Source organism: Vipera berus (assembly GCF_964194415.1).
Source record: "Vipera berus genome assembly, chromosome: 4".
Taxonomy (NCBI): domain Eukaryota; kingdom Metazoa; phylum Chordata; class Lepidosauria; order Squamata; family Viperidae; genus Vipera; species Vipera berus.
The window spans coordinates 58531830-58543483 of NC_138206.1; positions in this window are offsets into that span (position 1 = coordinate 58531830).

The following is an 11654-nucleotide window of genomic DNA, read 5'->3' on the forward strand; positions in this document are numbered from 1 at the left end:
ACAAATATGAGCTGTCACTGCTGTGACTACTGCCTGTTGATGGCCTTGGGTTAGGCTGAAACAGGAAATAAGATTTGTCCCATGTTTGGGGCCTAGCAAGGTAATATAACACGTGTTAAATGTTTGTTAAGTATTTAGATTACCTTGCTAGGCCCCAAATATGACAAATCTTATTTCCTGTAGATCTTTGGTCATTTGGGGTTTTTTCCCATGTAAAATTGGAGGTATCGGCAACGTTTCGACGAAATCTCATCCGTCATCCTCAGGCTGGTGACTTCAGCTTTCTTCTTCTGGGAGAAGTGTGTGATAGTGGCTGTTTTTTCTTTTTTAAACTGCCACCCCCTCTGGCAGTTTATATATAAAATTTTTGCATGATGCTGGCACAAATTTCCTGTTTCATCTTCTGTTTTTGTGCTGATAAAGTGTTAGCTGCTTTGTGTCATTGTTAATGCCACAGAGTATGTAACTTTTTTTCAGTGGATCACCCACTTGTTCAATAACAATGCAGACCATTCTCAATTAACAATTTAGGATGTAGTAACGTACCCCTGGAACATTTGGTACATTGGTATTTTAAACAGTTAAGTCCTTGTTTATGGTTTTTTTTTACCTTTGGTAAGTCTTTGGTTTATGGAAGTATATAAATATGAGAAATAAATAAAGTCAAGTCTGTAAATATTTTTGTGAAAATCTTCATCATGTCCTTCCTCATAGTATTTAGAAGGGAGGAATTCCAGGAAACCATAATATGCTTTCCTAAATGACTTCTGTAGAACATTCTGGAGCTATGTAAAACTTTTCACCTTTAACATATTATTTTATAAGTCATTTGCAAGGCTTCACTTGACACTGGACACAGTGGCTTGATTCCAATTTATTTTTACAGTGTAAAAAATTTAATTCTAGAAAGCTGAACAGAAATGCTTCTTGTGTTAATAAAGTTAGCTGCAGAAGAATTTATTATCTGTCCCTATCTATCTATCTATCTATCTATCTATCTATCTATCTATCTATCTATCTTAAAGGTAAAGGTTCCCCCGCACATGCGTGCTAGTCGTTTCCGACTCTAGGGGCCGGTGCTCATCTCCGTTTCAAAGCCGAAGAGCCAGCGCTTGTCTGAGGACGTCTCCGTGGTCATGTGGCCGGCATGACTAGATGCCAAAGGTGCACGGAATGCTGTTACCTTCCCACTGGAGTGGTCCCTATTTTTCTACTTGCATTTTTTACGTGCTTTCGAACTGCTAGGTTGGCAGAAGCTGGGACAAGTAACAGGTGCTCACTCTGTTACGCGGCACTCAGGATTCGACCCGCCAAACTGCCGACCTTCTGATCGACAACCTCAGCGTCCTAACCCACTGAGCCACCGCGTCCCTTATCTATCTATCTATATCTAATTTATTAGCCACCCATCTTACCACAAGGTAAGCCTCTGAGTGGCTTACAGTATTAAAAGATAAAACTGTATGAAACCTAATGATATAAATACAATATTATAAAAATCTAAAGAATATAAGTAATACCCTACTGCAGGAGTCCCCAACTCCTGGTCCGTGGACCAACACCAGGCCGCAGCATGCAAACAAGCAAAGCCCCAACCGCTGGATGCAGACAATACATGAAACCACACCCCCTCCATCCACGGAAAAATGTCTCTCCATGTAACCGGTCCCTGGTGCCCAAAAGGTTGGGTACCTCTGCCGTACTGGATCATTATTTTTGACCTATTTTTCCCCATAAAGTTTTTTCACTTTGAAAAATCTGAGGAATGGATGAAATATTAGGCAATTGAAGATGCTGTCCCAATACAGAAGCTTTGTCTTCCTTTGTTTTTTTTTCACTTTGGGGAAAGTGACAAAACATCAGTGTAGCCCCAGTTAAGTGCTATCAGTATCTTACAGTAGCAACCCCTGAGGAATGGAGGAGGTGACGTTTTGGGGTGAGCCTTGCCTCCTGTCCATTGGAATTTCCCAAGCTGTATCATATAGTGCACATAGTTCCCTGAATACAAATATTACATGTACTGTATATAAATTCTACAAAGAAGAAGAGTGTAACATTCATGTTAGGGTGAATACTACAGCACTATATTGTTGCAGTCTAATGTCCTGCAGTCTTAGACAAGATCACTATTAATGACTAATGGTGCCTTCTAGAGTTATCCAACCATCTTATGTGCCAATATAATAGTCATGAGGCCAGGTCTTTCTATCATTAAAGCAATGGTGATATAAACCCCTAGCAGGACAACAAAGTCACAAGGAGGGATGTAGCAGTAGAAAGTGAAGTGGAAACTGAATGTGCGCCAGAGTTCAAGTGCCCAGGTCATGGTCACATGGCCGCAGGTATTCTGCAAGTGCCATAAGTATCACTCATTCAGCACCTTTAGAAGTTCAAATATTTGCTGAATGAGTGGTTATTAAATAAGGACCACCTGTATTTGTATAATCAAAATAGATAATAGTATATATTCCTGCACAGACGTTTATTACACTAGCCCTCTGTTGCACCTATGCCAGTGTTTGCAAATACCATTTATTTGTTATGTTTAGAATCCACCCTTTACCAGAAACATCCAGAAAGTCTGATTACAAAAATAAAGTTATAATAAAACAAGGAAATTTTCACAGAAATATCCATTAAATATCTATTAAAATGATATTTCCATAGCTGTTCCAAACAACATATTGTAAATTGTAGAATTGGAGTGTATAAGTTTTCAAGAGGAGAGGACTCTGGGACTGACAGACTCCAAAGTCTACTGAGCTACATGAATAATATCAAGATTAATTTTTTAACTGCTTCGTCATGAGATAAATATTATAGTGGACATTGCCAAATACTGAATTGCAGTCTTTGAGATCGTTAGCAGTCAGTTTTGTTCTTCGCTGAAGCAATCATCGACAAGCAGAAACTCTCATATTCCAGCATGTGACACAAATGGATGAAAGCCTAAAATAAGCATTATGTTTCGCATGACTAAAAGAAATAAAAGACGAGGAAGACATAGAAAAGGTGGATGAGATCAAGTGTCTTGGAAGACCTACTGGTACAAGTTATCCATTGAAACAAAACAAAATGATGAGCATTTGTCCATACACTAATCAGCTGAATTCAATTTGATAGCACCTAACTAATCAAGTCCATCAGTTAATCAGTTAATTAAAACGTACTCTAATCAGGGCTTATGATGCTTATGATGAAGCTCTAAAAGTACTTATCTTATGTTTGATTAATCTGCCTGCCTGCTTTCTAGAGAGATTGTATACCCACTATGTTTGTTATTACACATTGTATATATGTGCCATGAGACAATCAGACTGTGAATAGATTTTTCCTTTTTTATCCACATCACATCCAACCGAAGTATTTATTTTTACATAAATTCTTCATACACCAGTCAAATAGGCCTCAGTGTCTCATCCTGTCCAGATACTTATTCTTCATTTCTTATATTTGCATAAGTAGATCATTAAAATGCATTCAGACAATCCTTTTGTATAAGAGGTGCTAAACCAATTACTGAAATATTTTCCTGCCATCATAGTATTTTCATTACGCAAAATCAATGTTAGAGTTGCAAGATGTTTCTCTCTTTTTTAAAAAAAGCTACAGATATTGTTGGCATATCATCAAACTGAGAAGAGTTTCAAAAGATAGGTAAGTAATTTTCCAGAAACAGTTTTCTTTCCTATGGAATTGATGTTTATCACTCCCAGTGTAGAAAATGTACAAAAGTGGGTTTCAATCTGTGTGGATGTTGAACAATACAGCTTTATAGCACAAGAAAACATTATTGATCTCTTGTTAATGCACATTTTATTCAGTCGGATTCCTACTCAACCATTATTTTCATCAATGCATCATAAAGTCCCCTGCTATATTAGGTGCCTTTTCCTAATCCCTGACCATCCACCTTCTCTTATCATTTGCTCTTCCCTCCTCACATGTTATTGGAGCTGTAATACTAGCATTTTCAAGTACTCATCAAAATCAAGAAAGAAATGTTATTATTTTAAAAATAGTAACAGTTAAAGTCACTAGAATTAAAAGAGAGGGAAAAATATTGTATAGATGACTCTTAACTATTCACAAATGATTATTACGTACAGTATCTGCAGCAATGAGAACCAAAGCAAAATTTTGGACTGATACTGAATTGCCACTCTGCGTACATACTCTTATCAGTATGTAATTTTTGAAATTAGGAAGAAGATAAGCATTTAATTTCTGTATATTCCTAAATTCAAATATCGCAATAATCTTCAGAGAGTTGTCAAGCCTGCACATTTCACAGAACTATTCTAAGAATTGACAAAGTAAGTTTCAGTGTTTCCAACTTCAGTTTGCCAGGTTCGGTAACAGGTTTTACTTTTTTAAAAGCCCATGTGAAATTTAAATTAATCAGAATAGAGCTAGAAGGAAGGGACCTTGGAGGTCTTGTAGCCCAACCCCCTGCTCAAGCAGGAGACCCTACCATTTCAGACAAGTGACTGTGCAATCTCTTAAAAATCTCCAGTAATGAAGCACCCACAACTTCTGACACCAAGCCATTCCGCTGCTTAATTGTCCTCATTGTCAGGAAGTTTCTCCTTTACTTCAGGTTGCTTCTCTCCTTGATTAGTTTCCATCCATTGCTTCTTGTCCTGCCCTCTGGGGCTTTGGAAAATAAGTTGACCATGTTGAATTTTGCCATGCGCATTTTCTTCTATAATGCATTTTTATACTAAGGTGTCAATTTTATGTGCATTTCTAAGTGGAGATTTTATTTTCAATGTCAGAAAATGATCAATATGATAATGCAGAAATTAGAAATTACATAAATTTATTTTAAGATATAAACCATATGATTTTTTTTTCTCCATCCCAGGTTGTATCATACAGGGAGCAGCCTAATAATCTAAATTGGGGATGGACTGTCTGAGGCCTGGGACAACATTAAAACCTTGTATGGTTTTTTTATAGATTCAGAAGTCCCATCCAATTACAATGTCTGAAGATCAGCCATTTTGAGGGGAAAAATAAACATGTAAACCATTTTAATTGTTCTTTAAAATGAAATCCAGAAGATACACAAAACTGAAGCCCCACCAGTTTATATTATTGCTTCATTCTTGTAGATTAAAATCTCTGTGTGGTCCCTACAAAGTTGCCTACTTTCTGATTGAAATCATTGATCACAAAATAAAGATAATCATGCTATTTAACAGTGTTAATACTTTGGATAGTCTTCTGGAAGTGAGGCAGAAGGGGGAGGAAAACAAGAATTAGTGTCTGAACGCTAAAATAAGTCATTGATATTTGCATCATGTGAGCTCAGCTTCAAGAAACAAAATGTCAGTTTGGCTTTGCACAAAGTCCAGCATATTTTATCCCTATTGCGTATCTTCTTAACTCAGATGAATAGTATGAATCAATTTCAGCTTTGATCACTCTTTTAGGTGATTCACAACATATATTTGACGTTGGAATAGAATTAAAGTACCAGTCATGTGCATTGTGATTGCACCTCGTCACTTCAGTTAACCTATGCTTGTGAAATAGTCATGGTGAAATTGTGCCATTTGAATTGATGATGCTCCCATAAAAAATCTGATAATTTTGCCAGTCCAGGATGTATATTTTTCCTTAGGTCTCTGTTGATTAGAATAGCGTCAAGTAATATTTCAGTTGCCGAGAAAGGAAGGAGATTAGGGAGGAGGAGATTTTTGATAAGAGGTGAGCATTCCAGCCAGAGAAGCATAAACTTTGACAGGATTTCCTGATTAGGAATATGAACTTTGACAGCAATAATAATTTAAATAGGCTGCTATGATCTGAGCACAAAATCTTAGGAGTTCCTAAGATTAACGAAGATCGGGTGAGGCAACAGCTGTGAGGATTTATTAGAAAAAGGACTGAAAATACATCTTTTTGAAGCATCTGGTTGATTTGCTATTATCTGGCATTGATTCTTGCAGAGGGAGAGTATCATCTAAATCAAAATACATGAAATATGTCTTAAAGAACCTATTGGTGATTCCCGGCCTTCAGCTGGCTTCTTTGTTGGTCTCTCAGCTGAATTCTCAAGCCTGTGCAGCTGGTCTGCCATTCAGCAGGCTAGAGCTGAGATAATTGCCTGAATCCTGCTCCAGAAATAATTATGGCCTGTCTCATTAAAATCCCCCTTTTCCATTTCCTGTGGCAATGGCAGTTTGGCTATCCTTCACTGCTTTTCGATAGGAACACCCATGGGGTTTAACCACCGTATTTCAGCAAGGAGCAGAAATGTACCTTAGATTACACATTTTGTGCAACCTCAGTTTGAAACACTTTTGAGTCTATCATTGATTGAAACTTCATTTTTTAAAAACAGAAAAGGACATCCCTTTTCAGCTTTTAGTAGTCACATGTAAAATACTTAATTACAAAAGAGTTAATAAACTTGAGTTGTTCAAATCACTGGTCATAACTTAAAAACATTTCCTACAGAAAAGCCATACTGTAATGGTGTCCCAGCTCCAACAACAGCACACAGCCCAAGGAGGTAGTTTTCACACAGAATCTCAAAAATCAGGTCAAATGCCAGGATGAAGAGATTAGATTGCAGAATCTTGGGAACCAAATAAGAAAACTATTGCCCTTACTCAGGGCTTTTTTTGTCATAGAACGCTCAGAACGGAGTTCCAGCACCTTTTTTGGATGAAACCTTGTAGGGTAGGCTAGGCGGGTTGTATAACATGTGTGAGTTCCGGCACCTTTTTCTTTTACAAAAAAAGCACTGCCCTTACTTATTAATAAGTGGAGCCACTGTGAGTTATTTGATTGTTTTTCCTGACAGATTCCCTTGTTAATGGGCTAATTAATTAAGAGATAAGGATGAACATATTTCTCATTGTCCTATTTTCAGCAATTCTCCTTTCTTTCCTAGATTACAGTAATACATCTCCTTCCATAGAGTTTAGAGACAGAAAAAACCACTTTCCGTTCTGGAACAAGAGGCCAGGTAACATGTCTAAGTCAGTCCACACTCTAGAAGAGTTACTAATGACAATCCCCTTCCTTGGTTTTACTATAAATCTCCTGGTTAGCAACAACTCTTCCAATAAAATCATCCAAGGCATATTTAAATAAATAAATAAATGTAAATAGAACCAGTTTAGTCTAGTGGTAAAGGCACCAGGCTAGAAACTAGGAGACTGAGAGTTCTAGTCCTGCATTAGGCATGAAAACCGGTTGGGTGACTTAGGGCCAGTCACTCTCTCTCAGCTCAACTGACCTCATAGGATTTTTGCTGTGGAGAAAATAAGGAAGCAGCATTACGTATGTTCACTGCCTTGAGTTATTTATAAAAATAATAAATGCAAGTTTAAAAAATCTAAAATTAAATAAAATATCTCTACATACAATTGTCATTCCTTATGCAACCACTGTTATCTATTATAGTACCTGCACATGGGCAGCTCCAATTAATAAAAATTGAAAAACAAAAGCCACTTAAGTACAAATACATGTAGAATTCTGCTGATTTTCTGGACATATACAGCTCAAATTGAGCAATGAAAGGCTTGGATCTGTATTGAGCTTTGTTCAATTTGTCCATTAAAGATTCTATTGAGTGAAATAACAAAAGTACAGGAGTAAGAACAGCAGAAAGTGAAACCCTGATAATATCAGGTGGAACAGCATTTGATATATTTGTCGTATTTTTAAGTGATCTATATATCAGTTTGCTGCTGGTGTTGAATTAAGAATCAGCAGTATTTCCAGCAGGTCTAGGTCTAGAATAAAAAAAGATAAGTCTTTCTGGAAAAACGAAGTTTCAAAGATTAAAGTCAACCCCCTAACAGCAGTGCACAATCAAGGATGCAAGATTCATACAGTGTTTCATTCATCAGCTAGGGTCAGGGCTTTTTTTCTCATAGAACGCTCAGAACGGAGTTCCGGCACCTTTTTTGGATGGAACCTTGTAGGGTAGGCAAGGTGGGTTGTATGACATGTGTGAGTTCTGGCACCTTTTTCTTTTACAAAAAAAGCACTGGCTAGGGTTACATTACAGAATCTTGCAAGCTAAATAAGCAAACTGTAGTTCTCTATATTAATGAGTATGTTATGGAGCGGTTGTTCACATTTTTTTCTCATTGAAGGTTTGCTTTAGAGTTAAGGCTGAAATGACCATCTGTTCCTCACTTGACATGCTTTGAACAATTCCCTTTTCTTTCCCTCTTTCCAAGAGTACCCTTGAGAATGACAAGATTCTAAGCAATCACAAAATGAAAGATATTCTATTAATAGAGAAGCAACTCTGATGTAAGAGATATTGCTTATATAAAAGCATACGATTTATTAAACATATATAGGGAACATAAATACCAAAGGCAATAAAAGTATTAACTAACAGGTCCAAAAAGAAACTTAACACAGTTTTTAACATTAAAGCGATGACAATGGACAGCCACAGATGATACAGTAGTTTCCATACATATTTTTTTGTTTTTGTTACCTGGAGGACAATCTCAAATTTTAAGCAATGTATTTTATTGTCTTTCTATCTCCTTTTCTCCCTCCTCCATTTTACATGCTGCCTGCTTTTCCCTGTTCCATCAATGTCCTCTAGCAAGACATCTGAAATCTTAGGACATGTCAATTCATTGAAATTATCTTTAATCAAATATGAGATTTCAAAAATGTAGAATTATGTTCAAGAAAATACAGTATGCTGTAAAATTTTGAAGTTAACTGTGAGAAAGTTTTGCTGATTGGAAAATAAACGTATGATATGAGAAGATTGTGAATATTAATTAAAAGAACCAGGGAGAACTAAAGATTACAATTAAAGGACAAAAAAACCCTTAATACAATGGAGTAATACCATTTGACTATAGAAGAAATTAAATTTAGAAACAATGTACTCAGAAATTACTTGTCTGATATTATAAAGATGGATTTAACACAGGATCTAGATAAAACAGAGAATGGGGCTGATTTGAATGTGAATTTGAAAATGAATTTTTTAAAAATGCCAGGTTTGATATGGAAAAAGACGCTGTGGATTTGAAAATAGGTTTAAAAGTGTCAGACTACTAGAATGATATGGAAAAAGATGCCACAATGAATCTCCAGTGGAAACTCGCTGATGTCTTAATAACTAAACAGGACATACAAATAAGAAGAATGCTTGGATCTTTCTTATTTTGGATTTATAAAAGGGATGTGTTAAATGACTGAAACTGTTCCTGAAAGGAGAAAAAGAAAAAATGATAACAAATCAACTTTTGTGTCATTACCAAAGATTAAAGACCAAGCTTTTTCAAAGTAAAGAGAAGGAATATAAAGTGAATGTGTTTGACCAGGGTTAAAATATATGTGTAGTGGTTACTAGTAGTAATTAATGGAATTTCTTTTTGACCAGGGCTGAATGCACAACTTTAAAGATCTGTTTATAAATGTTGAGAGATTTATTTTGCTTTAGCTCTTAGAGAAAGTGATACAGTAGAACAGGGGACCCCAACCCCGGGTCCATGGACCTGCACCGGGCTGCGGCATACCAGAAACTGGTCCATGCAAACAAACCAATACATGAAACCACACCTCCTCCAGTCCACAGAAAAACCTCTCTCCATGGAACCAGTCCCTGGTACCCAAAAGCTTGGGGACCTCTGTAGTAGAATACAAAATGGATTTATTTGATCAAGGTTAGAATATGTATGTTATTGTTTCTGATAGCTTTTACTAGACTGTTGCTGATTGGAACTGAATGATGAATTTTTACAATCTGATTATTGATAAGGAATTGATATATTGAAAGAAGAGATCCTTTTAATTATAAGACTGGAGAAGATTTTCAGTTGTTGTTTACACTTATCTGGAGGTGGGGGAAGTATATCTTTTTCTTTTCTTTTTTCTATCTCTGCACTCCCTTTTTTCTTTTTAAATTTTACTTTGTATTAGTATTTGTAAACTTTAAGAAGAATATTTTTAAAAAAACATTAAAAAATGAAATCATAATTTGTTCCATTTCTCAAGTTATTCCAAAGATTCATGCAACAATGATTCAAATGCATCGTTTGGATTTTCTAGGCAAACAAGCTTTTTATAATAATAGAGACAAAATACGGATTAGTAAATACAAAACTAGATAAGTAAGGTAAAAATCTTGTTTCTCCACCCACCCCACCCAGCACTAATGAAGGCAAATACATCTCTCAGTTCAATTCCCATTAAGGCTGTTGACTGCTCTAATGTAGTTTTTCTCAACCTTAACAACTTTAATTCTGGGAGTTGAAATCTACACGTTAGGGTTGCCAAGGTTGAGATACACTGTCCTAATATGACTGTGCTAAATTTGTTGGCCTTGTTTGTAGAATGAGAGATATGAACTAAAAATCCTCCCACTTTATAAAACCATGCAGTTTATAGCAAGCTTTCCTAGTTTTGCACTAAAATAAGATTTCCCATCCTCTTCTGTCACCAGGACTACTGGCTAATCTAAGGTAACCTAGGTTATTCAAGGTTGAAGTACTAAGCCAGACAAAAACTACCTTTCGTAATACCTGTACAAATTACTTGGTAGCTGACATTCAAAGTTGTTTGTATTCTTCTACCCATCCAGGTTCCTTTAAATCAGACATGTCAAACACAAGGCCCGGGGGCCGGATCCGGCCCGCAAAGTGGTTTCATGTGGCCCGCGAAGCCATCCTGGAAACAGTGAGGGAACGGCCCCCACTGCCTTGGCCCTGGCCCAGAGACCCTCCTTCTGCCAGAGACCCTCAGATCTGTTCCACTCCTGCCCAGGCCCCCATAGGCACCCTTGATGCGAACGATGTAGAGCTGGCCACGCCCACCCAGTAGGCCATACGCACTCTACCCACGCCCACCCAGTAGGCCACACCCACCCTGGCCCCCTGAGGGCGACCGCAATGCTGATGCGGCCCTCAATGAAATTGAGTTTGACACCCCTGCTTTAAATGCACAAGACTGAGCAAAAAAAAAATAAGAATAAATTTCAGTTCCCCTTCTATTAGTTCTCATGGTTTTAAAATGAAAATGACGAAAAGTTTGGCAATGGAGCATACCTACCCGAACTTAATTTGTACTTCAATCAATTAATTAACATATATTAGAAAAATAAAATATATGAAGTCTTGAAAAGACTACTTTCATAAATGTTCAGTGATTTTACACCGTATGTAATACAGGAAATGCTGAAGTTGTGTGCTGTCTCATGAGATTTCCAGGTTCTTTCACAAGCTCTCTTGAAAACTTGTAAGATTCTGTCAAAGCACCAAGAATCTGAGAATTAAAGGAAAGGATCACGCTGTTACCTCCACAATAATTTCAGTTTCAGTTGCTACCCTCTCAAATAGCTAGTCAGTTTCACAAATAAATGAACCAAACAATGACCTCCTCAATAAAGATTATACAGAGAGAGAGAGAGAGAGCGCTAAATTATGGTTACACATATGACTCAGAATTCTTTCTTTCTTTGGCTCAAATGGAAAAATTGTAGTATAACAAGAGGAGAGTGGTTAGAGACATTGACATTACTGTTACACCATGAAGCAGATTTTATCTCCGGTACATGCCAGGCAACTTTCTAAAGAGCAACGCCTCCAAAGGAAAGTTCTTATTATTACTGGAAATATCACAGTCACCTTGTAGCAGAGATGGAAGGCATA